This window comes from Moschus berezovskii, chromosome 27 (assembly GCF_049115385.1).
Source record: "Moschus berezovskii isolate FMDL1 chromosome 27, NW_MosBer_1.0, whole genome shotgun sequence".
In the NCBI taxonomy this organism is placed as follows: Eukaryota; Metazoa; Chordata; class Mammalia; order Artiodactyla; family Moschidae; genus Moschus; species Moschus berezovskii.
The window spans coordinates 21,159,144-21,186,327 of record NC_142486.1 but is presented as its reverse complement, the minus strand read 5'-3'; the positions used below and the strand labels follow the sequence as shown (position 1 = coordinate 21,186,327).

The following is a 27,184-nucleotide window of genomic DNA, read 5'->3' as shown; positions in this document are numbered from 1 at the left end:
CAAAAGAGTTGGATTCGACATAGCAACTAAACAACAACAAAAACAATCCATCCGGGTAAACCGAATGTAATCACAAGAGTCCTTACAAGTGGAAGAGGGAGGCAGAGGAGAGAGAGAACTACAGATGAGGTGAATACAGAAGACTTGGCCTGGCACTGCTGGCTTTTAAGATAAAGGGGCCACAAGACAAGACAGTCAGTATTCAGAAGCTAGAAAAGGCAAGAAAATAGATTCTCCCCTAGTTCCTCCAGAAGGAAGACAGTCATACCACTTCTTGATTTTAGTGGTGTCGGACTTCTGACCTCCAGAACGCTAAGATAATACATTCGTAGGTATTAAGCTAGTACTCCTGTGCTCATTTGTTATAGCAGCATGAGAAAAGAAACTGGCTCTAAATGGTGGCTCTGTGGTAAAGAATTCGTCTGCCAATGCAAACGAGTGGGTTTGATCAGGGAAGTTCCCCTGGAGAAGGAAATAGCCACCCACTCCAGTATTCTTGCCTGGAGAATCCCATAGACAGAGGAGTCTGGAGGGCTACAGTCCATGGGATCACAAAGAGTTGGACACCACTGAGCAGCTGAGCACTCAAGCACCACCAGATAGAGAAGGGCTGACATTCGGGGTTTGCCATGCACAGGTGAAATGGATATATGAAATGATAGTCCTTGGAACTTCGACCAGATGGGAAGAAGGAAGGAAGTGAGGATTAGAGAAGGGAGCCTGGCAGCTGCTGAGGCTGCAGTACAGGTGTCGTGTGTGCCACTGGGAGGAAGCCAGAGGTCCAAACAGATGGGGCCCTCAAGGGCTGACAGGGATCTGAGAGTGACCTTGGAGCAGGTGGCCAAGGACAAGGAAGCAGAAGATCACTGAGAAAGCAAAGGTGCGGGTGAGGGAATCCAGAGCTCCGGTGAGGGGCAGGGAAATCAGTTGCAGAAGCCGGTTCCTTTGCAAACTCCTGGAAGTCCCCGAGGACACTCTGTGCCTGCGGCGGGGTAGGGATGCGATGGGCGTGATTGGACAGGTGTGCGCCCTGTGTCCAGGTACGCCGCGGGGCAGGATCGAGCACTGTACAGGGCATGTGTGTGCTGCTGGGACAGTGGTCTGTCTGGGAACACGAGGATGGCCGATGACGGGGTCTGTGTGTACGGGTTTGTGCCACGCGTCTGGATGTGGGGAGGGAGAATGCGGGGGGTGTGAGCGCAAGGGTCTGGGTGGATGAGCTGGGGAGACGTGGGTGTGTGGACGCGGGATCAGGGGAGCGCGCGAGGCCGGAGCTCGTTTGGGGGCAGAGGGAGAAAGAAGGGCCGCGCGGAGCCGGGCGGTGCGGTGGCCCGGCCGTCCGCCCCGCCAAGCCCCGCCCGCCGCGCTCCGGGCTTCCCCGCCCCGCGGCCGGCTCCCTCCCGGTCCGAGTCTCCGCGCGCTCGCGGCGCCGCCGCCAGAGCCGCCCGCCGCCGGCAGCCGCCGCCGCACGCACCCCGCGCCGCCGCGGGAAGCAGGTATGACCGCGACGCCGGGCCCCGCGCCTTCCCCGCCGCCCGCCCCGCCGCCTCCCACCCGAGGGCGCTCGGCGCTCGCGCAGCCCGCACTGCCGGGGCCCGGCCTCGGGCGCAGGGCGACCGCCCGGGAGGATGGGGAGGGGAAGACCCCCGACGCGGGCCGAGGTGTCGGACGGGTGCGCCGTCTGGGGCGGCCGAGAGGGCGGCGGCGGCCCCGGCGCCGAGGGGGCGGGATGCCAGGGCCTTTGGGAGGGTGACAACAGCGACACCTGAGAGCTAGGCGCCTGGACGCGCCAGGCGCTGCTGAAATTAGGATGGCTTCTTGGTGTTTCCATTTAACAAAGGGGAAAACTGAGGGCCAGGGGCCGGAGCAGCTTCCCTGGGTCCTTGGGGCAAGTTGCTGAGCCCAGATTTGGACCCAAGGCGTCTGACCGCAGAGCTCGCTCACCTTAGCCTTCTCGACCAGCCCGCCTCAGGGGAACGGGGGTGTCTTCAATGAGTGTCCCCCTTGAGACTGCCCAGCGCGGGGAGGCCAGCTCCGAAGGCCCTGCTCTGTTTCCCAGAAAAGCATAACTTGGGTGGGCTGAGCAGGGGTGGGGGCGGGGTTGGGGGCAGAATGTGTGCCGCCGAAGCGGGACCTTGTCATCTAGTCTGGAGGGAGAAACTGAAGCAGGGGGAGGTTTAGGGAGGAAGTCGCAGAGCTTCTCCATCCACAGGGCTCAGGACAGCTCCCCCTACCACACCCCCCCCCCACACACACACAGACACCCGCTCATCTCCACTGGAGTGAGGGCAGAACAGCCAAAGCAATGGATTGACCCAGACAGCTCAGTCCTCAGTCCATGGGAGGCTTGTGTGACTAGTTCCCTGAACCTAAGCATCCCTGTGACCCCTGCATGACCAATGACCCCACCTGCCTGCCCTCTGAACTGTGCAATCCCAGGAGGAATATACACTCATCCGATCTCCTTTGTCTGTAACCCCTGCCCTTCCCCCTCCAAAGGTTACCGCCTTCATAATTTGGGGTGTTCTTTCTAGGTCTTTCCTACACCCGTGCAGTCATATAGATGTGTATCCATAGAAAGTATGTAAGCTGCAAAGTAACGTGGGTGGATGTTTCCTAGATATGCTACAGTACATCCAGCATCCTTCTGCAACTTGCCACCCCTCTCCGCTCAGTTATCCTTGCTTTGAAAGTTATTCAAGTGGCTGCATATAAAGCTAGCTTATTTATTTTAACTGCTGCATTGTCCTCCACCATGGATATGTGGATGGTGGTGGTGTTAGTCCCCCAGTGGTGTCCAATTCTTTGTGATCCCGTGTCCAGGAGTTTCCTCTAGACATACTCTCAATGCCCTCCCCACCATCCAGTAGGATATGGAAGGACTTAGAAACCATGTCTGACAGACTAGGGTGTCTAGGGTCCTCCTTGTGTACCACAGACTTTCCAGGTCCAGGCTGTGCCATGGGAGTGTCCTTAGCCTAGACCGTGGGCCGGGACTGTCAAAAGTTTGGTGGAAGGTCTGATGACAGCTGGCTGGGGAAAGCTGGAATCCCAGCTCTTTGCATTACAGTCCCAGCTCCACCTCTTCCTAGCTTGGGCAATAATTCCCTTCCAGCGTCTGAGCCACAGTTTCACATCTGTAACATGGGATGCACATGAACATCCCAGAGCTGTTGAGTGGGTCAGTGGGATGACAAAACCAAGCCCTTAGCACGTTGTCAGCACTCAGAAAGCAGGAAGTCTTATCTTGGACTGAGAAGACCCAGCGATGGCCCCTGGGTGGGGGTGACACTCAGGGCCACCATTTGGGACCTCATCCACATCCCAGTGCAGGGCAGAGAATCCCAGCGCTGCGTGGGATGGACGGTGAGACCTCAGCTCACAGTGGGGTCCAGAAGTGTCATGACACCTACAAAGGACCTACTGTGCACCTGGCCCTGAGCTAAGATACAGAAACAAACTGATCCACAGTCCTCACAAAGCAGACCTGTGCGCAGCTTTTGTGAGGCCCACCACGCTCCTTTTGAAATTCTAACTTACTCCCAAATTTTAAAAGGTGGGAGATTAGGATTTGGGGATCCTCCTGAGAAGAGAGGATCAGAAAAGCTGACAACTTCAGCCCTAACTTTCGGCTGCCCCCCGGCATGGGGCAGGCACCCTCGAGGGTGGTACAGTCCCCAGCTGGCCCACCCTTTATTCATAAGGAGGAGCATACTATAAAAGTTAGTAACTCAGACTCCATAGCCAGCTTCTGCATCCCAGCTCTGGCATGGATTAGTTGTGTGATCAAAGCAAATTATCTAGCACTTTTTGGGGGACAATTTTTTGATCTTTTTGAAAAATTTATATTTTTTCACATGTGTGCACTGCTGTATTTATTTGTTTATTTATTTTTGGCTGTGCTGGATCTTTGTTGCTATGCAGACCTTCTCTAGTTTCAGAGAGCAAGGGGCTGCTCTCGAGTTGCTGCGCATGGGCTTCTTATCACAGTGGCCTCTCTTCTGGAGCACAGGCTCTTTGGGCGCTTGGCCTTCAGTAGTTGCTGCTCACGGGGTCTAGAGCTCAGGCTCAGTAGTTGTGACACACGAGCTCAGCTCCTCTGCAGCAGGTGGAATCTTCCTGGACCAGGGATCAAACCCGTGTCCGCTGTATTGGCAATCGGGTTCCTATCCACTGCCACCAGGGAAGTCCAATTTAGCACTTCTGTAATTCAATTTCTTCATATGGAAAAGAGGGATAATAAGTAGCACTTCCCTCAAACACTATTTTCAGCATTAAATGGATCAACAAAGCTCAGCCTCATACAACAGTGCTAGGTGCATGGAATACACTAAGTGTTGATGATGGTGATGCTTGCTGCTGGTGGTGTAAGTTGTCTGATCCCTGTAAGAGCACAATTTGTATTCCAAATTGTACTCCACATAAATGTTGGGAGAGTACAAGTGAAAGAGGAAGGAAGGAATGAAAGTAACACTTTAAGCTCTTTCTTCAAAGAAGATGCTGCTATCCTGGATATTTTTTCTGCCCAACGTCAGGAAGAGGACAACATTACAAGGAAAGTGACAAAAGGAGGGGACTTCTAAGATGGGTTTTGAAGAACGAATAGGAGTTTCTCTGGAGCAATAGAGTGAGAAAAGCATTTCCACACAAAGGAAATAGCCTTTACAAAGCCCTGGGAGCATGACCAGGTAGACCATGTTTAGGAAGTGACAGTAGTCCAGTGGTACTTCAGGTAAGGTATCTCAGAGTATAGGGAGAGGCAGGAAGATGAATCTGGGGAGACAAAGATGAGGCTTTCAGCAAAGGGGATGTACATTTCTTCTGCATCTACTGTGTGCAGGTGTCCTTGTAATCCCCACTCCCCCTCATCCTCATAATACCCCAGGAATCAGGTTTTTTGGTCGCCATTTACTGATGAATTAGAGGCTCAGGAAGGTAAGCCACTTGCTCAAGAGCTCAGACTGTGGTTCAGGGGCAGAACTGAAATCAGACCCCAGATATGTCTGATTCTAAAACCCATGTTCCCTCTCTGAGCTTCCTGTTTTCTCATCGGAAAGTGGAGGTAGTACTAGTGAAGCCTACTGAGTGGGTTTGGCATGAGGATGAGATGAGATTGAACACGCAGCCCTCAGCACAATCCCTGGCACAGAGCAGTTGCTGTTGTTGTGATGGAATATGTTGCTCTAGGCTTCTCACCTGAACTCACACCACTGCCCAGCCTGAGGTGGGGTTTCCCAGGGAGAGAATGTCCGGGGCTAATGGATCTCTCTGGACCAGAAACATCAGCATCACCTGGAGCTTTTGTCAAAATGCAGATTCTCAGAGCCAGTCTAGACCTTCTAAATTGGAGACCCTGAGGGGTGGCCCAGCAACGTGTATTTTAACAAGCTCTTCGGATGGTTCTCATGAATGCTGAAATTGCAGAATCACTGACCTGGAGAAAACCTTCAAGTGTGATCCTCCTTGGCCACCTGCCTCCACCTCCAGCTAGAAGAATGGGTAGGTGGCGAGAATTCTGCCCTCACCATGACCAAGCAGCAGCACATCCCCTTTAGCGCGGGAGGCTGGAAAAAGCCATGTCTTTACCGATAAGAAAGTTGCCAAGGCCTGTGGGGTTTTCTTTTTTTATATTTATTTGACTACATTCGATCTTAGTTGCAACACTCGGGATCCTCATTGCACCATCCGGCACGCGGACTCTCTAGGTGTGGTGCGTGGGATCAGCAGTTGTGGCTCGAGGCCTCAGTTGCCCTGAGGCATGTGGGATCTTAGTTCCCCAACCAGGGATCAAACTCACGTCCCCCGCATTGCAAGGTGGGTTCTTAACCGCTGGACTACCACCAGGGAAGTCCCAGGGATTTTATTCTTGAGAGCTTGCTCTCCCTTCTACTCTCACAGCCTCCAGGGGGCCCACCTTGAGAATCTGGGGACAAGATTAGACTTTGAGAGGAGTTGTTCTCCAGGGCAGGATACCCCAGGCAGCTGTCCCCCTCCGTTATAAAAGCCCTCAATTCCAGACTCCCTGTGCCTGGGGGTCTTCGTGGACTGTCTCTTCTCCCTCAGAGCCTTGAGATCACGTGTCCAGGCCCAAGTCCAGGTTGGACAATCATGCTTTGTAGTGGACCTTCAATGGAGAAGCAGACCCACTCTGCGTGTCTTCTTCAAATTGCTGATCAGAGCAGAGAGGCCGGACAGCCTAATGGGTAGAAGCAAGGGTCTTGCCTTAAAGGTAAAAGTTGCTAAATCTGCCTACATAAAAATTAATTATTTCTACATGACCTCTGCAAGTAGATCAAACCAGTCCATCCTAAAGGAAATCAATCCTGAATATTCATTGGAAGGACTGATACTGAAGCTGAAGCTCCAATACTTTGGCCACCTGATGCGAAGAACTGACTCCTTGGAAAAGACCCTGATACTGGGAAAGATTGAAGGTAGGAGGAGAAAGGGACGACAGAGGTTGAGATGGTTGGATGGGCTCCCTGACTCGATGGACATGAGTTTGAGCAAGCTTGGGGAGTGGTGATGGACAGGGAAGCCTGGCGTGCTGCAGTCCATGGGGTCACAAAGAGTCAGACGTGACTGAGCGACTGAACTGAACTGACATGACCATAACAAACAAAAATCCATAAGCCCAGGCATGTCCAACTAGTAAAAATATATGCCGCTTTTATGACAGAGTTAATTTCATAGAGAACTCTTACAAATTAAAGATCAACCGCAGGTTTCAAAAATGGAAGGAAAAAGGAATAGATATGATTCAGCTGTTTACATCAAAAGAAATACAAATGGAGTTCAAACAGATGAAAAGATGCCGAGCTCTGAAAACAAAAGCGCACAACAAAACCACATCGATTCTATTTTCCACCTGCCGGATTGCTAGGCAACATCCAGTGCTGGTGGAGACTCCAGGATTCTCAGACTTCCTTGGTGGGAGCACATATTGGGCAATCTCTGCAGGGGTGGTGGGGCGGGAGTTAGGAAAACTGCTGATATTTACAATACTCACAACCTCTGTCTCTGCCACTTCACCTCTTGAAATTTATCCCGTGGATATCATTGCATTGGACACATCCTGTTAGAACAAAGAGACTCAGTGTGGTGTGAGAGCAAGTGATTGGAAATGAGCGCAGCAGCCACCAGAGGGGAACTAAGTCAGTACAGCCATGCGAGAGAATATGATGCAGTCAGTCAAAAGACAGCAGTAGCTCTTCATGAATAAATGTGAAACCGTCTCCTGGATGTATGGTTAAAAGAAAAATACAAGGTATAGAACGGTATATAGTGTTCTACCACGTGTGTGTGTGTGTGTGTGCGCGCACATTTGTATGTATTTTAAAAAGGGAGTTTGAAAGAATGGATACAGGTATACGTATGTCTTAGTCCCTTCACTGTTCCTCGGAAACTATCACATTATTTGTTAATTGGCTATACTCCAATACAAAAATAAAGTTTAAAGTAAAATAAAGTAGATAACTAGAAAAAGGGACTCAGTGTGCATATGTATGTATAGATTTGTATACACATATTAGGATTTGGAGGGCACACTAGAAGCTGGTGATACTGATTGACTTGGGGAAGGAAATTGATGAATAGGAAGCATACAATTTGGTGCCCATTAGATGTTTTTTCCCCTTGTACAGTTGCTAGTATTATAAAATCCAGCCACATGTATCTTCCTTCTCCTTATTTAAAACAAGCATGATACTAGAGATAAGGTTAATTCCCCCTTTGACTGTGACCCAAATTACATGTGTTCAAATAAAAATAAAATTAACTGTTTCAGGCAGGGCCTTTATCACAAAAGAACAAATATTGTATGATTCCACTTATGTGAGGTGCCTGAAATAGGCAAGTGTAGAGAGAAAGTAGAAAAGATGTTAACCTGGGGCAGAGGAGGAAGAGTTGATGGGGAGTTTGTGTTTAACGGGTACAGTTTCATTCTGGTTGGGATGATGAAATTTTTCTGAAGATAGACAAATGATGATGGTTGCACGACAGTGGAAATACGTAATACCACTGAAATGTACACTTAAAAATTGTTACAACGGTGATCCTTTATCTCGTGTCCATTATGAACAAATGTATTACCTGGTGGCTCAGACAGTAAAGCGTATGCCTGCAATGCAGGAGACCTGAGTTCGATCCCTGGGTCGGGACGATCCCCTGGAGAAGGAAATGGCAACCCACTCCAGTATTCTTGCCTGGAAAATCCCATGGTCAGAGGAGCCTGATAGGTTATAGTCCATGGGGTCGCAAAGAGTTGGACACGACTAAGCGACTTCACTTTCTTTCTATACCAACAGCATATTAGCAAGTTAGTTTTAAAACAATTAGCTGGGTGGGAAAAGTGAAAGTGTAGTTGCTGGTAAGCCAAGGCTACTTTAATTTTTATTTTGTGGAATGGATATCACTCCTTTGATGTACAAAACAGGCAGGAAAGGCTTCGAAGGGGACTGGTGTGGCACCTTGCAAGTCAATGATGACATTTCAATTTACAGTCTTTGTAAGACAATTATGTTTCAACTGGAATGTTGATGTTAATGTGTATCTTTACCAAAAGAAAGGTTAAAATGGTAAATTTTATGTTGTGCATTTTGTCACAGTGAAAATAATTTCAGTTCAGTTCAGTTCAGTTCAGTCGCTCAGTCGTGTCCGACTCTCCGCGACCCCATGAATCACAGCACGCCAGGCCTCCCTGTCCATCACCAACTCCCGGAGTACACTCAAACTCATGTCCACAGAGTCGGTGATGCCATCCAGCCATCTCATTCTCCGTCGTCCCCTTCTCCTCCCGCCCCCAACCTTTCCCAGCATCAGAGTCTTTTCCAGTGAGTCAACTCGTCTCATGAGGTGGCCAAAGTATTGGAGTTTCAGCTTTAGCATCAGTCCCTCCAATGAACATCCAGGATTGATCTCCTTTAGAATGGACTGGTTGGATCTCCTTGCAGTATAAGGGACTCTCAAGAGTCTTCTCCAACACCACAGTTCAAAAGCATCGATTCTTCGGCGATCAGCTTTCTTCACAGTCCAACTCTCACATCCATACATGACCACGGGAAAAACCATTGCCTTGACTAGACGGACCTTGGTCGGCAAAGTAATGTCTCTGCTTTTTAATATACTATCAAGGTTGGTCATAACTTTCCTTCCAAGAAGCAAGCGTCTTTTAATTTCATGGCTGCAATCAGCATCTGCAGTGATTTTGGAGCCCAAAAAAACAAAGTCTGACACTGTTTCCACTGTTTTTCCATCTATTTCCCATGAAGTGATGGGACCAGATGCCATGATCTTTGTTTTCTGAATGTTGAGCTTCAAGCCAACCTTTTCACTCTCCTCTTTCACTTTCATCAAGAGGCTTTTGAGTTCCTCTTCACTTTCTGCCATAAGGGTAGTGTCATCTGCATATCTGAGGTTATTGATATTTCTCCCAGCAATCTTGATTCCAGCTTGTGCTTCTTCCAGCCCAGCGTTCCTCATGATGTACTCTGCATATAAGTTAAATAAGCAAGGTGACAATATACAACCTTGACGCACTCCTTTTCCTATTTGGAACCAGTCTGTTGTTCCATGACCGGTTCTAACTGTTGCTTCCTGACCTGCATACAGGTTTCTCAAGAGGCAGGTCAGGTGGTCTGGGATTCCCATCTCTTTCAGAATGTTCCACAGTTTTTAGGGATGATAAAAAAACAGGGGCTTTGATATCAGATTGCTTTGGTTCTAGTCCTTGATTCTACTGGGTATACTTGGTCAAGTGTGTGTACTTCTTTAAAGCATCAGTTTTCCCACCTGCAAAATGGGTTGCCAGAGAGTACCTGACTCTCAGAAATCCTGCAAGAACTAAAAGACTTTATCCATATAAAGTGCTTGCTCTGCATCTCTTGAACATAGGAGGTAGGAGGTCAGGTTTAGGAGGATAAGGAAGCTAGAATCAACCACTGGATCAAATATTAAAATCAGCAGATTCAAGTGGAGTGAGTTTATATATAAGGAGTTTGTAAAAGCACCATCTGTATTTTTCTGTCACTTTGTGTTTGCTAAAAAAAAAAAAAAGTTTTAATGCATTTCCATAGTGTGAAATTACAGAATAGTCAGACAAATCATCTTGGCTGGTGGGAAGCCACCAAAGATGAAGCAGTTCTAAACCTGTGGCCTCCTTACCTACATAGATTTGAATCCTGGCTCTGTTACTTATTAGCTGCGTGACTTCGGTCAAGTTAGTTTAACCTCTCTGTGCTTTAGTTTTCTTATCTGTAAACTGAAGGTAATAATAATTCTCTTCCCATTAGGGATGTTATTAGGATTAAAGGTGTCAAGTGCTTAGAGCAATGCCTGGCCCACAGTAAATCCTAAGTAATTGTTAAGAAAATAGACTTAAAATAAGCCTGAAAGTCTTAGCATGTTTATTTTAAAAGAGGAATTTTTTTTTTTTTTTTTTTTTTTTTAACACAAAGGGAAGAGTCTCTTAGCAAAGCAGCAAAGAGACAGTCAGGGGACTGAGCTTAATCTGGAGGACTTCCCTGGGTGGTTGGGGGGAGCGAGCTGGGGAGACCAAGATAAGGTAAAAAGAGCCCAGCTGATGAAGGATGGGGCAGTAAGGGACTCCAGGGGGTTCAGGGATTTTCCCAAGAGGCCCCACAGACATAACAACAGAGCCCAGATTCAGCCCAAACTTCCCCTTCCCCCCAGTGCCTCCTGATGGCGAGAGTCTTGAGGATCGGAGGCCCTTTCCCTGCAGACGATCCAGGCAGCCTTGCTTCCTCCTGATGTGCCAGGGAGCTCATTTCGAAACTGAGGCCTGGACTGAGGCCTGAGAAGCCTGACACACCTCCTTCAGGAGCCACACCTGCATCTGTTGCATTAAGGCCCTTAAGCTGGAGCCGGAGTACAACCTCCCCAAACAAGCTGATTCCTGAAATTCCGCTCTCACCTGTGTCTATGTGTGGAGTTCGTTGATTTCCCTGGTTGAAAGGCCCTACCCCGCACCCCAGGGAGGATCACTTAGCAGTTTCTTAGCACCTTTCTTCGGAGAAGGCAATGACACCCCACTCCAGTACTCTTGCCTGGAAAATCCCATGGACGGAGGAGCCTGGTAGGCTATGGGGTCACTAAGAGTCGGACACGACTGAGTGACTTCACTTTCACTTTTCGCTTTCATGCCTTGGAGAAGGAAATGACAACCCACTCCAGTGTTCTTGCCTGGAGAATCCCAGGGACGGGGGAGCCTGGTGGGCTGCCGTCTGTGGGGTCGCACAGAGTTGGACACGACTTATGCGACTTAGCAGCAGCAGCAGCAGCACCTTTCTTAGCAGTTTGCGCCACGGTGAGGAGGAGTTTGGCTGGTGAGAGAGACCACAGACCACAGAGAACCTTTGGGGTCTGAAGCTGTGGGCCTGAAGGCAGCCTTGCAAGGGCTGTTTTAGAGATTGGGAGGAATGTGAAATGGTTAGACATGCCTTTGCCCCATGCTGGGTGCTCCCAGATGGAAGGAAGGTCTTGGAGGTCCTAATTTACCACAGGCTGTCTGGGGAGACAGCTCCTATCCCCCAGAGCCTTGCTGCCATGTTTTAAGTATTAAAATCCCCTAGATGCTTTAATTCTCTTCTTTTTTTTTTAGATTTTTAAATTTTTTATTGGAGGCTAATTACTTTACAATAATATATTGGTTGGTTTTTCCATACATTGACACGAATCCGCCCCGGGTGTACATGTGTTCCCCCTCTTGAACCCCCCTCCCACCTCCCTCCTTCCCATATCCTCCCTCTGGGTCATCCCCGTGCACCAGCCCCGAGCATCCTGTATCATGCGTCGAACCTGGACTGGTGATTCATTTCACATATGATAATATACATGCTTCAATGCCATTATCCCAAATAATTCTCTTCTTTGGACACTCATTTTTGTTGGGAAGATTCCCTGAGAAGGGAATGGCTAACCCACTCCAGTATTCTGGCCTGGAGAATTCCAGGGACTGTATAGTCCATGGGGTAGCAAAGAATCGGACACAGCTGAGTGACTTTCACTTATGTAACCGTTAAGGGTTTGGGAGTTCAATGAGCTGAAGTTGGAGCTCAGTTATGTGTGACCTTGCCGGTGAGGTACTTAACCTCTGAGTCCCAGCCCTGGCCTATGGACTGGGGACAATAGGACCTCCTGCAGGGAGGGCTTAAGCAAGCCCAGCACCTTAGCTCTGTGGCCAGCAGATAATTGACCCTCATTCCCGGGCCCCACCCTTCTCACTGCTCCAGTTAACTCCAGAAATGCTGTTCGAGCCCCGCTTTGGAAAGAGATGAGGGTGGGGCAAAGGGAGGAGAGTTCTGGGCTGAAAAGTCTGAAACTCCTATAGAATTCAGGGCAAGTTGAAAAATCAGAATTGGGCCTGGGTGTGTGTGTCCAGGGAGGGGTGATATTGCAGCGGAGGAAGGGTGGGTTAGTTGCAGCTTGCTGGCTGGAGGAGCGGGAGCCGGGCTGGGCCTCACCCTCTCTGACCCCTCGGACGCCTGATGACAGTGGGTGGCAGTCTGGCCACAGAATGACCTACCCTTTGGGCGAATCTCCACCCCACCCCACCCCCAAGAGAAGGCAGAACCTGGAGGGAAAGGGTGGGGGAAGGGGAGGGAGGAATCAGACACATTTCCCAGCGTTGGGGGATAATTTCAGGAGTGTTTCTTGAAGCCTACGACACTAGTCTGCAGGGATTTAAACTTCAGGGGACAGATGTTGTCTGTGTTTTTTTTAACTGCTTCACTGCTATAGCCCCAGCTCTCTGCATACTCTCAATGATATTTTGTTGTTGTTCAGTCGCTAAGTCATGTCAGATTCTGGAACCCCATGGACTGCAACATGCCAGACTTCCCTGTCCATCACCAACTCCTAGAGTTTGCTCAAACTCATGTCAGGGATGCCATCCAACCATCTCATCCTCTGTTGTCCCCTTCTCCTCCTGCCTTCAAACTTTCTCAGCTTCAAGGTCTTTTCCAATGAGTCAGTTCTTTGCATCAGGTGGCCCAAGTATTGGAGTTTCAACTTCAGCATCAATCCTTCCAATGAATATTCAGGATTGATTTCCTTTAGGATTGACTGGTTTGATCTCCTTGCATGATAATGATATTGGTTGAGTGAATAAATGATAGGTGGCTGGATGAGTGCCAGTGATGGACTCGGCCCTGGCGATCCAGAGCTGAGTGAGCCGCAGCCCCCAGGAGACTCCTCGACCCCCACCCCACCCTGAGAGGCCCCCTCCAGCCTCACCCCCTACTCTTGAACTCCCACTAGGGCCCCTGGTGCCTGGGCCTGGGATGGAAGGGGCTGTGTTCTTATTAGATCTTAGAATCTAATGGGCTCCCTGCAATCAGCCCCAAAACCATCTCAGTCACTGGAGGAGGTGCAGCCGCTCTGTCTGGGAACCAGGTTGTTTGCTTGCCTTGTGTACAGGGATGGACTGACTTTAGTTTCTCAACACAAGACACGGCTCATCAGATATATGTTGGTTGGGCCCGTGTGGCTGTCCCCTCTACAGTAATAATGATAGGTGGCACTTTAAAGTGTTCTCCACATGCCGGGTTACAGCATAGAATTTGTTCAGTGACCATAAAAGTATCCTCTCCCTCACTTGACCTTTGGAGAGACTGAGTTCTCTCACTGAGTGATCTCATCATACTCTTCCAACAGTCCAGTGAAACAGGTGATGTCATTGCATTTTGAAGATCAGAAAATAGGCTCAGTGAGGTTAAGTCATTTGCCCAAGGTCACACAGAGCTAACAAATGGTTGGACTGGGATTCGAACTCAAGCAGTCTGACCACCCTGCCTCTCCTCGGCTTCCAGATGAGTATGGAGGAGGAATAAAAATTTTTACTCCGTGACAATGGCTCTCAAAGCTGTTGGTTCACCAGCAGTGGAGTAAAAGGTTTCAGTTGTCACTCCCGCAGGACCTCCCCTGGGTCACTGTGGGGGTGAAGATCCTAATCTCCCCCAACAGAGAGTGGGCAGACCAGAGCCCGGCTTGCACATGGCTGTGATTCCTGGGGCAGCAACCCTTCCTGGGCACCACTTTCTGAGCCTCCAAATCTCCCTGGAGGCCGGGGGAGATGGCCACCCGGGGCCCAGGAAACAGGCCAAGGCCAGGCCTCCCTCGCAGGGACTCGGTTCCAAAGCCAAGCTAGATTTCAGAGGTTGGCAAGAATGGAGACTTAGCAGGAAACAGGAGGGACCAACAGAGAAAAATGTTACCCTTTTCCCGCTTTCTTGTCTCTGATTCATGCCTTTCACCTCATGTTTGAGGAGGAGGGTGTTTGTTTAACAAGGCAGTGAAACCCACTCTGGAGGTCTAGAGCGCAGAGGCCTCAGCTGATGCAACACTTATAGAGTGCTAACTATAGAACAGGCATGGTGAGCAATGTTTGACCTGAGTTACATCATGCGGTCTGCACCATCACCCTATCAAGTGGGTACATCGTGGTCAGCATCACCACCATCATCATCATTATCATCACCTCCATCATTATCATCCCATCCCCTTATCTCATCAGCTTCATCTTCATCATCATCACCACGATTCCCATTATTATCATCATCTCCTTCACCACCATCGTCACCAACAGCAACATCATGGTTACCCACGTGGCTTCCCAGACCCACGACCCAACCTGCACATAGGGAAACAGACCTAGAAGCCATGACACATTCATCCCCCAGAAGGATGAAGTAGGTGCTAAAGTCTAAGAGACCCAGATCTGATTCCTACCTCTGACACTTTCTAACTGTGTGACTCTGGGTAATTGATTTAACCTCTCTGGACCTCCCCAAGCCCTTGTCTGTAATATGAGAGTAATCATGGTTCCTGCCTCCCGGGGATCTGATGAGGGTCACATGAGCTGCTGCATGTAAAGTGCTGGCACAGGGCCTGGCTCAAATCATAAAAGCAAAGCAAACACAGGAAAACACTCTGGCAAGGGCAGCAGTGAAGGATAGCTGGGGGCGTTGGGCTGGGAGTTCCCTGCAGCCCTGGGTGGCCAGGGGCAGGTGTTGCTCAGTGTGTGAGAACGGGCCCTGGAGGCTGGTGTGGGGCAGTCTGGGGTCAGGACTGGAGAGAACACTCAAGGGCCCTTCTTTCTTTCCAGGGAGGCAGGGTGTGGAGGAAAGAGATGGGGACCTTTCACCCGGAGCAGGGCTGAGAGTTCAGAGCTGGAGCTGCGGTCAGTCCAATCCGAGAGAGATCAGGGAGCAAGATCCAGTTTTCCGAACTGGATAGATGAGGTTCCAGTAAGAGCCAGCTGCTCCCTGCCCCAGACCCAAAGGACTCCCCAAAGCTGCCAGCCTAAACCCTCACCATCTATGGTGGCATTCCCTTTGGGGCCACCTCTCTTTTTGATGAATTGTTTCTGAACAGCAGTAATGGTGGGCACCCAAAGCCACTCTTATATCAGGCAACTCTGAGCATCGACCTGCAGCCTCCAGCTCCACAGATCCACGGGTGCCATTCACACAGAGTGCATTGTGAACAGTACCCCCAAGAGTTGTGCAGTGCGCAACCTACTCCATCATATGGGGCAGCTGTGCTAGCCTCCGTCTTCCTGGAGTGGATACAGAATCTATCTTGGATGCCCCAGATCTGACTGCAGCTCAAATCAGAGAAGGTTGGTTGGTGTCTGGATGCCAGGTGAGATGCAGAGAGCCCAGGTGTGCTGCCCAAAGCTTGTCCTTGAGAAGGTTGTCTCTGAGTGTCATATTGACTGGTGATATGATGGATTATTGAGAGGTAATATGGCAGAGCGGTTATGAGAGCAGCCTCTAGAGTCAAACAGACATGGATTCAATTCTGGTCTATTTCTCTCACTCTGTGACTTTAGGAAAGTCACCTGACCTCTTTGTGCCTCAGTTTTCTCATCTAAAAATGGGTATATAATAATACACATGAGCATATACTATATATAAAAAAAAATCCAGAGAAAAAAATCATATTCTGTGACATATGCAAGCTACATGAAGTTCAAAATTCAGGATTCATAAATAAAGTATTATTGAAACACAACGGTGGGACTTCTCTGGTGGTCCAGTGGCTAAGACTCCACACTTCCAATGCAGGGGACCCAGGTTTGATCTCTGGTCGGAGAACATGATCACATATGCCAAAATAAAAAGGTGAAAGATCTTGCGTGCCCCATCTGAGACCTGGTGAGCGTGTGTACGTGCTAAGCTGCTTCAGTCATGTCCAACTCTTTACAACCTCATAGACTGTAGCCCACCAGGCTCCTCTGTCCATGCAAGTGTCCAGGCAAGGATATTGGAGTGGGTTGCCATGCCCTCCTCCAGGGGATCTTCCCGGCCCACAGATCGAACTTGCATCTCTTTCGTCTCCTGCATTAACAGACGGACTCTTTACCACTAGAGCCACCTGGGAAGCTTAAGACTGGGTATAGCCAAATAAATAAATAAAACTGAAAAAAAAGAAAGAAAAAACAGCAACAAAGCCAAAAATGAACACACAGCCATACTGGGAATTCCCTGGCGGTCCAGTGGTGAGGATTCCATGCTTCTACTGCCGTAGCGCAGGTTCAATCTCTAGTCAGGAACTAAGATCCTGCAAGCTATTCAGCACCGCCCCAGGGAAAACACACACACACACACACACAACCCACAGCCGTGCTCAGTCATTTAATATTATCTCTGGCTGCTTTCACACTCCCACAGCAGAACTGAGTAGCTGCAGCAGAGACTCTGTGACATGAAAAGCCTAAACTATTCCTGTCTGTCCTGTTTTCCAGTGCCTGCTCTATCAGGCCGGTGGTTCTCAAACTCTGCTGCAGGTTGGAATTACTCGGAGAATGTTCAAGACCAAGTAAATCAGACTGTCTGGAGGTGGGAGCCAGGTATCAGTATTTCAAAGATCTGCAAGCGATTCCATTATGCAGACGAGTCTGAGAAGTTCTCTCCCAGCCCTTCTAGAGGCCCTGCTGCACGCCTCTTGCCATGCCTGGCAGGACTGTTCCAAGCTCAGACCGCTCACCCAGGGAGGAGACAGCTCTCCTGCCCCGGAACCTGCATGCTGGTGCCCCGTAGATCTGGTTTTATATCATCCACACCGTAATTTTTTTTTTAATTTATTTGACTGCGCCAGGTCTTTGTTGCAGCACGTGGCACCTTCAATCTTAGTTGTGGTATGCAGGATTTTTTAGTTGCAGCATTAGGAAATCTTTAGTTCTGGCATGTGGGTTCTCGTTCTCTGACTGGGACTCAAACCTGGACCCTCTGCATTGGGAGCACGGAGCCTTAGCCATCAGACCTCCAGGGAAGTCCAGCAATTTTGTTGTTGTGGTGGCACGCTGGGTCTTCATTGCTGTGCACGAGCTTTCTCTAGTAGCAGCGAGCAGGGGCTCCTCTTCGTTGTGTGCGTGGGCTTCTAACTGCAGTGGCTTCTGTTGTTGCCAGGCGTGGGCTCTGGTCACGCGGGCTTCTGTAGTTGTGGTTCACGGGCTTAGTTGCTCTGAGGCATGTGGAATCTTCCCGGACCAGGGATCGAACTCGAGTCTCCTGCCTTAGCAGGTGGACTCCTATCCTCTGCACCACCAGGGAAGTCCAAATCTAGCCATTTTTTTAAATCAGGAAATTTTCACTTTGGCATCTGGGTTTCTAGATTCTCTTGAAAAATGAGAAGATCTGGACATCCTGGGCTCACATTTCCAAAGAGTAATCATCAGCTGGATCTCACCTGGCTTCATGTTTTAAAATATTTGTTTATTTCTTTTTGGCTGCATCAGGTCTCAGTTGTGGCAGACAGGATCTTTTGATGCAGCGCCAAGGGCTCTTTGATGTGGTACACGGGCTTCTCTCGGGGCTCAGGCTTAGTTGCTCCATGGCATGTGGCTAGTGGTAAAGCATCCGCCTGCAGTGCAGGAGATACAAGAGATGAGGGTTCAATTCCTGGATCGGGAAGATCCCCTGGAGGAGGAAATGGCAACCCACTCCAGTATTCTTACCTGGAAAATCCCATGGACAGAGAAACCTGGCAGGCTACAGTCCATGAAGTCACAAAGAATCGGACACGACTGAGCACAGACACACTCATGGGGGATCTTGGTTCCCTAACCAGGGATTAAACCCACGCACCTTGCATTAGAAGGCAAAGTTTTAACCACTGGACCACCAGAGAAGTCCCTGGCTTCATATTTTTTTAACATCACCTGCTTGGTCCCTGGAAACATTTGAGTTTGAGACCCCTGACTTAATGGCAAGAAGCTCTAGGCCAGCGTGTCCTAAATCTTAGCATATACATGAGGCCCAGGGTGTCCTGGTAAGTGCAGATTCTGATTCTATCACTGAAGTGGGGCCTAAATATTGTGTCTCTAACAAACTGCTAGGTGATGCTGATCTGCTGGTCTTGGTACTTGAGAAGTGAGGCGGTAGGCTGTAGGCCTTGGTTCTCAAGTTTAGCATGGCCCAGAATCTCTGGAGGCTGTGAAAACCCAGAGTGCTTGTTCAAACCCAGAGTTTCCGATTCAGGAGGTCTGGAGTGGGGCCGGAGGGGTTGCCTTCTAATAAGTTCCAGGTGATGTTGCAGCAGCCAGTCTGGGGCCAGACTTTGAGAACCATTACTCTAGGTTCTGCTTGACCCACTGACTGGCTCGTAGACTGGGGCTCCGAGAGTCCCCAGACAGCAGGATCTTTATTCCCTCTGAGGGCAGGCTCCTTGACACACAGCTGTCGCCAGGGGAACCAGGTCTTCGTTGGCTTCTTCAGTCACTGTCTGACCAGACCCAAGCAGTTTCCTCAAGTTCATACTGACAGTTTAAAGATGGAATTGGACCCCAAAGATGGGAGAATTTTCCGTCTATGTGTTGCACCCCATCCCCATTCCAGAGGGTCCTGATCTGTGCATCTTAGGATCAAAGACCCCTCCAGAAAGGTCTCACGTTAGACGTTAATACCACACATTAGCTATTAACACCACCTACTCAAGGGATCTGAGCCCCAGAGATGGAGTCTCAGGTGACTCTGGGCCCGAAAGCCACAGGGCAGGAGGGGAGCGGCCACACTGCAGACCCTGGGGCCTCGGGCATGGGGCAGGGCCCTTGGGTGGGTCAGGCTGGGCTCAGCGCCATCTACCACAACCGCCTTGAGCAAGAATGACCACCTGGGCCAGGACCGGTTCCCCGGAGTCCTTGAAACCGAGAGGGCCGGCAACCGGATCTGGGTGGGTGAGCTCGAGGAGATCAGGGATTATGAATGGTTTCATTCTCTTCCTGGACCCAGAGGACAGGGACTCACTGCCTCCTGGGGGTTCTCTGTAGGCTCTGGAAGCCAGAAACCCCTGATTGCCGTCTGGCTTAAGAAGGGCCTGCAAGTCCTTCATAATAGGATGTCTCCTGGGGCCTGACCTGGGGTGGGCAGGTTTTCTGGAGAGGCTGGGCCAAGTCTTGCTCCTCACCAGCTAGGTGCCCTTGGGCAGCCGGTTGTCCCATGGAGGCAGTGGCCCCTTAAAGGACTGACTTGAGAACGAAATGAGATAATGTGGGCAAAGTGCCGTGACAGTCCCTGGCGCATATTAGGTATTCCACAACTGCTGTGATGTCATCATAACAATAGATATTAATGATTGATTTTGATGATTTAGTTGTGTAAGTGCACTGCCGTTCTCTCCTGGCAGACAGAACATTGCCCTTACACTCAAAACATCACTTTTTTTTTTTTTTTTTTGCTTCAATGCATGGTGTACAGGATGTGGGATCTTAGTTCCCCGACCAGGGATTGAACCCGCTCCCCCTGAAGTGGAAGTGCAGAGTCTTAACCACTAGACCACCAGAGAAGTCCCCAAATAGCTCCTCTTTGGCAGCAGCTGTATTCATTGTGATACTCAACTCATATTGAAGTGCCTACTGTGTGCCAGCCGTGGTTCTAGGTCAGCACCAAATCTGAACCACATAACAACTTAAAGTTTTCTAATAACCACATTGAAAAAAAAAAAGTAAAAAGAAAGAAACAAAATTGGTTTTAAAAATATATTTTATTGACCCATTAGCAGGTAGTCAATATTAAAAATTATTGAGATTTTCTATGTTCAATATACCTTTTAAAAGTTTTTTGACATAGTTTTCTTCCTAACCTATGCAGATAAATAATATTTATTTATTTTTATTCATTTTGGAGCAGGAACTAGCAACCCACTCCAATATTCTTGCCTGGAGAATTTCATGGACAGAGGAGCTTGGCGGGCTACAGCCCATGGGGTCACAAAGAGTCGGACATGACTGAGGAATTAACAAACACACATATACAGATAAATAATATTTATTCACTTATTTATGTATTCACTTATTTTTGGCTGCGCTGGGTCTTCATTTCTCCAGCTGTGGCGAGCCAAGGCTATTCTCTAGTTGTGGAGTGTGGGCTTCTCATTGCAGTGGCTTCTCTTGTTGCAGGCTCTAGGTGCGTGGGCTCAGTAGGTTGTGGGTCACGGGCCTAGTTACCCTGGAGCATGTGGAGTCTTCCTGGACCAGAGATTGAACTCATATCCCCAGCTTTGGCAGGCAAACTCTCAAGCACTGGACCACCAGGGAAGTCCTTAAAGTTTTAATTTTACTAAAACACACACAGCATAAAATTGATTATCTTAACCATTTCTAAGTGCATAATGTAGTAGTGTTATTCACATCAGTGTACAATTCATCTCCAGAATACTTTTCATCTTGTAAAATACTAGTATTTTATGTCTCTCTTTTTGCTACACTCTCTTTGCTTTGGATTTTTTTTTTAAAGAAGTGATTTTTTAAAAAACATTTATTTATTTTTTTAACTGTACTGGGTCTTAGTTGCTGCTGTGGGATCTAGTTCCCGGACAAGGAACCGAACCTGGGCCTTCTGCATTGGGAACACAGCACCTTAGCCACTGGACCCCCAGGGAAGTCCTTCAAATGGTTTCTTTGAAATGCAGATAGTGTTCCACATGGAACCACATCTCAGTTCAATGGAGTTTCCAGTGTCCAGTATTCGCCATGCGTGTGGCTCCTGTGTCGGCCAAAACAGCTCTGCACTGGGCCAAAGCTAGGAAGACAGAGGCCCAGGCACCTTCACAGGGAGGTTCAAACCCCGGTAGACGGAGACAGACAGGAAATGAAGAGAGTAGACAGTTTTAATGGTGTCGGGTTCTGTGGAAAGAATAAATGAGGGTCCTGAGGGGTTGGGGGAGAGGGTGGGTGTCTCGGAGGTGGCATTTGAGCTGAAGCCTCAAAGATGAAGCAACTTGATGAAGCTCTAGGGCAATGGTCCCCAACCGTGCCTGTGCATCAGACTTTGTGCGAGAGTTTAAAGAATACAGATACCCCGACCTGGAGAGTCAGAGCTGCTGTGCGTGAGGCTCTCGCGTGTGGGTCTTGGAAGAGCTCGCTGAGTGATCCTGATGCTGGGCCAGGGGGCTGTGGAAGCTGCCAGGGATGGCTGATTCAGCAGGAATAGTAGGTGCACAGGACCTGAGGTGGCCTGATCTTGGCAAATTGGAGGAGCAGATGTGAGGAAGTGTGAGAAGGGCAGGAGGGGAGTCTGGAGAACAGCAGGGGCCAGGACTTGCTTGCTCTCCAGAACTCGGTAAGGAATTTGGGTTTTATTCTAAATGTGACCGGAACCCATTGCTGGATTCATTGCAGGAAAACTGTAAGGTCTTTTTGTCAAAAGTCTGGACAGTCACACTTTGTCGAGGCTTAAGTTTAAAAAAAACTTTTTTTTAAGGGGCCACTTATTGCCTTTAACCTGGTAGTGAGGAAGGTCTTACAAAGCAGGTTGTTAAATATGGGAGTGTGTTTTCAAGGAAGGTTATGACATCTCTTGGTTGGGGGGGGGGAAGAACAGATTCACCTCTAAGCCAAAATCATTCCTACCTGAGGGCAGGGGGATGGACTTACTGACCCCATCATCCAGATCCTAGAGAGTCAGTGCGGAGCTCTCCAGATTCCTCTCTCCTAATCCCACTCATTCCCTTTCCTACTGGTTCCTTCTCCCTTTACAGCTTTTACGAGTCTGCCTGGGCTGTTAGACCAACTACTACAGACTAGGTGACTTAAACAACAAACATTTATTTTCTCACAGTTTTGGAGGCTGGAAGCCTAAGTTCTAGGTGTCCACCGGGCTGGCTTTGCAGAAGCCTGACTCCTTGGCTTGCATATGGCCGCCTCCTCACCGTGTCTTCACATGGCCCTTCCTCTGTGCTTGCCCATCCCTGGTGTCTCTTTGAATGTCCAAACATCCTCTTCTTATAAGATGTGGGTAAGACTGGTTCCAAATAGGAAAAGGTGTACGTCAAGGTTGTATATTGTCACCTTGCTTATTTAACTTATATGCAGAGTACATCATGAGGAACTCTGGGCTGGAAGAAGTACAAGCTGGAATCAAGATTGCTGGGAGAAATATCAATAACCTCAGATATGCTGATGACACTACCCTTATGGCAGAAAGTGAAGAGGAACTCAAAAGCCTCTTGATGAAAGTGAAAGAGGAGAGTGAAAAGGTTGGCTTGAAGCTCAACATTCAGAAAACAAAGATCATGGCATCTGGTCCCATCACTTCATGGGAAATAGATGGAAAAACAGTGGAAACAGTGTCAGACTTTATTTTTTTGGGCTCCAAAATCACTGCAGATGCTGATTGCAGCCATGAAATTAAAAGACACTTGCTCCTTGGAAGGAAAGTTATGACCAACCTTGATAGTATATTAAAAAGCAGAGACATTACTTTGCCAACCAAGGTCGGTCTAGTCAAGGCAATGGTTTTTCCCGTGGTCATGTATGGATGTGAGAGTTGGACTGTGAAGAAAGCTGATCGCCGAAGAATCGATGCTTTTGAACTGTGGTGTTGGAGAAGACTCTTGAGAGTCCCTTATACTGCAAGGAGATCCAACCAGTCCATTCTAGAGGAGATCAATCCTGGATGTTCATTGGAGGGACTGATGCTAAAGCTGAAGCTGCAATACTTTGGCCACCTCATGTGACGAGTTGACTCACTGGAAAAGACTCTGATGCTGGGAAAGGTTGGGGGCGGGAGGAGAAGGGGACGACGGAGAATGAGATGGCTGGATGGCATCACCGACTCTGTGGACATGAGTTTGAGTGTACTCCGGGAGTTGGTGATGGACAGGGAGGCCTGGCGTGCTGTGATTCATGGGGTCGTGGAGAGTCGGACACGACTGAGCGACTGAACTGAACTGAAGATTGGATTAGGCCACCCTATGGGCTTCATTTTCACTTAGTCTCCCCTTTAAAGATCCTGTCTCCAAGTCCCATCCTGAGGAACTTTAGAGCTTCGACATATGAATGGTTATGGTAGTAGTGCTGAGTTGTGTCCGATTCTTCGCAGCCCTGTGGACTGTAGCCCGCCTGGCTCCTGTGTCCATGGGGTTTTTCCAAGCAAGAATACTGGAATGGGTTGCCATTTCAGATCTTCTCAACCCAGGGATCAAACCCACGATCGATCTCCTGCATTGGCAGGCAGACTCTGCCTCTGCACCACCATCACTCAGCTCCAGGTAGCAGGTGGATGGAGGGGAACCAGGTGCTTCCCCCCAACCCCATGCACGTAAGCAATGGCAATAACTGGAATGTTAGGAGAAGGGTGCCTTCCAGCCAGGAGTTTCCAGCATAAACCATTCTGGCAAACCACTCTGGGTCGTAGCTGCTGGATGTCAACCCTGCCTCCGGGCGCTGAAGTCCAGACATATTTACTGAGCAGCTATCACGTGAAATTTCAAGTGTCGGAGGATCTGACCAGGGCCCTCCTCACCAAATAAGAGAGATTAGAAAGGGGCATAAATAGCCATGATATGAAGCACTTGGGAACAAGCGAAATAGAAGCGCTTGGCCCACAGAAAGTATTATGGGGCTAAGGAGGAGTGGAAATGATGTCCATTCAGTGAGGACTGGGAGCTTCTTGAAAGAGGCAGCATGGGAGCTGGGCTGGGGAAAGGAACTCCAGGAGAGAAACAGCGTGAGGTGAAGTGAGCTTGTGGGTATGTCCAGAGTGCCAGGGGCTCCAGCAGGTGGCCCACGGGACCTGGAGTGAGAAGCTCGGAAGCTGCTGCAGACACTGATCCCTCTCTGTGCTCCAGAGTGCCCCATCCTTCACATTTACCACTGAATCTTCAACACCAGTCCCGTGAACACCAGTCTCCCCCTCATTTTACAGATGGAAAGACCAGGGCACAGAGAGGATAGGTCAATTCCACGCAGTCACACAGCAAGTAAGTGACAGAGCTAGGATTCGAACCCAGGTTCTTACCCATCACTCATTCTGAAGGGAAGTGAGGGCTTCCCTCATGGCTTAGTGGGTACAGAATCCACCTGCAATGCAGGAGACATAGGAGATGTGAGTTCAGTCCCTGGGTTGGGAAGATACCCTGGAGGAGGAAATAGCAACCCACTCCAGTGTCCTTGCCTGGGAAACCCCATGGACAGAGGAGCCTGGTGGGCTACAGTCCATGGGGTGGCAAAGAATTGGACAGGACTGAGCGACTAAAGACACAAAGAAAGGAAGAGGGGAACAAAGAGAGTCATGGAGGGTGGGGCCTTAGTATAAGGCCTTTATTCTGCAGATACTCGGAGCCATTGAAAGTTTCCGACAGGCATGGGACACAGTGACAGCTGAGCCTCTGGGAACTGCTGTCCAAAAACCAAATCATTCTTTTATCGAGTTGGGAAACTCCCTTTCCAGCACCTGTCCTTTCTAAAGCAGCCTTGCAGGTATATATGTAAACTTAGCGGCCACCTACATATTGTCATCATTCTTTCTCTTAGTAAAGTAATAATAGCCAGTGTTTGTCCAGCCCTACACTAAGCGCTTTATGTGCATTATCTCATTTTAGTCTTCACTGGAAAAAAAAAAAAAAGCCCAGGGAGGGAGATGCTATTGTTGTGCCCATTTACAGGTAAGACAGCTGAGGCTCAGAGAGGTGGAGTGATGGTTCCAAGACTCCACTCAAGTCTGTCTGACTCCAAGGCTCTCGTTTTCAATGATAATAGAATAGTTTATGCTTCCCAGTGAGAAACAGAGAAACAGAGAGGCTAGACCTACTTCGTGAGCCTCAAAATGTTACCAGGTTGACCTTGCTTTTCTGACAGGGACACTGCATTTTATTCCCCATTCTCTAACCACCTGCCTTCTCCACCTCTACCCCACACACCCCTGGCGTCTTCCAAGGCTCAACAGATACTCTCCACTGCAAAGTTGCCTCCAGCCCTTGGCAGGGAGAGAGGTAGGGAGCAGATGAAACGGCCGCATTCTTCCCTGCCAGCTGTCAACACACACCACCCACCCTGGGCAAGTGGCCACTTGCATGGCAGAGTAGGGGCAGAGCCGTGGGCTTGCGTGTGCGCCATGGGCACCCCCGAGTCCCCGAGTCATCTGTCCGTCAGGACGCGATGACTCTGCTCCTGGCAGCGGGCCTGGTGGGCGAGGTGTTTTCCTGTGTAATTGTGCTTGTACAGGACGAAGCCTGGCGTAGCCGAGTCCTCGGCAATAAGGAAGCAAACACAACATTGAGACTCTGTCAACAAGGATTTGGAAGACAGGAACCATGCTGGAAACGCAGGTTCTAATGCCGCCACCTCCCCTGAGACCCATCTTGGGCTCACCTGTCCCCAAGAGGAAAAGAAAGATCATCCTGCGTGAATGACAGAGAGGGCTGTCTAGCTGTTGGAGACCCCAGCAGATTTTCCTAGTTGACTGAATACCTCTCCCTTTGATTTGGTTTGGGGTTGTTTGTTTGCTTGTTTTTTTAATTTTTTAAAAAAGTATAAAAGTAGAAGAAATGCTAGGAAAGTAGTTATAAAAACAAATACTAGAACACAAGCTAAAGTATACATCTAATTTGAATTCTCTGACAAGTCCCCTTTCTGCCAAAGAGTAGACACTGAATCCCCATCAGTCCAGATTTTTCTGTAAATCCTCAGAAGCCTATATTTTTAATTTTTTTTTAATCTATGTATTTATTTTTGGCTACAGTAGGTCCTCACTGATGTATGTAGGGTTCCTCTAGCTGTGGTGAGCAGGGGCTACTCTCTAGTTGCGGTCCGAGGGCTTCTCAGCGGTGGTGGCTTCTCTCCTTGTGGAGCATGGGCTCTAGGCACACGGGCTTCAGTAGTTGCTACACGTGGGCTCAGTAGCTGTGGCGCATGAGCTTAGTTGCTCTGCAGCATGTGGGATCTTCCCGGACCAGGAATCGAACAGGTGTCCCCTACATTTTAAGGCAGATTCTTAACCACTGGACCACCAGGGAAGCCCTGGAAAGCTACATTAAAAAATATATATATATTCTATAATTCCCAGTGCACTAACATTTTTCCTGACAATTGATTTCCCATAAAGCTGTAATCTCACTTTACTCATGTAACATTCTATCATAAGCTTTTCCCATTTGCTACCAAAATCATTTTTTAATTTTGTAAGCAATACGTGTTCGTTGTAGGAATATTCCAAAGCACAGATAAAGTAAAAATAATTTTTTAAAAATAACCCAAGATCCTTGCAGCCAACATCATTACTCTTAACATCCTGACTAATTTCACCCAATTTTTCCCCCTATGCATATAGATACTTAGAAATTCATCATTTTTTTAAAAGAAAACAAAAATAATTAACCTCCCCCGATATTCTCTCAAGTGCCTCTGTTGTAGTTCGTCTCACCCTTCTACTCCTGTTGTACATTTATATTTTCTTGCCATGAGCATCTGTGTTCATGTGGGGAAGCCAGGCAGTGAGGGTTGAATTGCCGCAAGGTGTGGTCACCTTTTAAAACCACCTGTGGTACTTGGTCAACAGATGGACAAGGAAATGACAAACCAGGAGTACTCTGACCTCAAGACGAAAGATGGGTCCTCCAGGATTTAGCATATAGGCTGAAGCCCACATGAATGCACATTTCTCCTTTAAAGTTCATACAAAAAGAACATGTTTTTTTCTGGCAGTAAAGCCACATCTGCTGCCTTGGACTTTGGGATCTTCTGGCTGTGGTGGCAGGACGTGTTTCAGGTGACTCCTAGAATAGAGGCTGATACAATCCTACACCCAGGAGCAGAGAAACCTACAGAACGGGTTTTCGTAAGAACCCCGATGTTTGCAGCAACTCAGGGCCAAGGGGTCAGTATGGCAGGTTTTCTTGGAGTTGTAAGTACCAAGGTATTTTATCTAATCTGGTGAGTTTGTGAGAC

The 27,184-nt window shown here is 48.8% G+C and overlaps 1 protein-coding gene across 3 annotated transcripts in view; it reads left to right on the top strand.

Annotated features, from left to right (window-relative positions):
- The first annotated feature begins 1,368 nt into the window (after positions 1–1,368).
- The window catches only part of SCNN1B (sodium channel epithelial 1 subunit beta), a 71,066-nt gene continuing 45,250 nt past the window's right edge, over positions 1,369–27,184 (top strand). Inside the window, exons 1-2 of one of the 3 annotated variants that reach the window (XM_055409671.2) lie at positions 5,300–5,499; positions 6,292–6,434. The gene's annotated coding sequence lies outside the window, so the exon portion shown is untranslated. Of the gene's footprint in view, positions 1,497–5,299; positions 5,500–6,291; positions 6,435–27,184 lie in introns of those variants that run through there. The other 2 variants (XM_055409673.2, XM_088832937.1) reach the window with 2 other exon arrangements.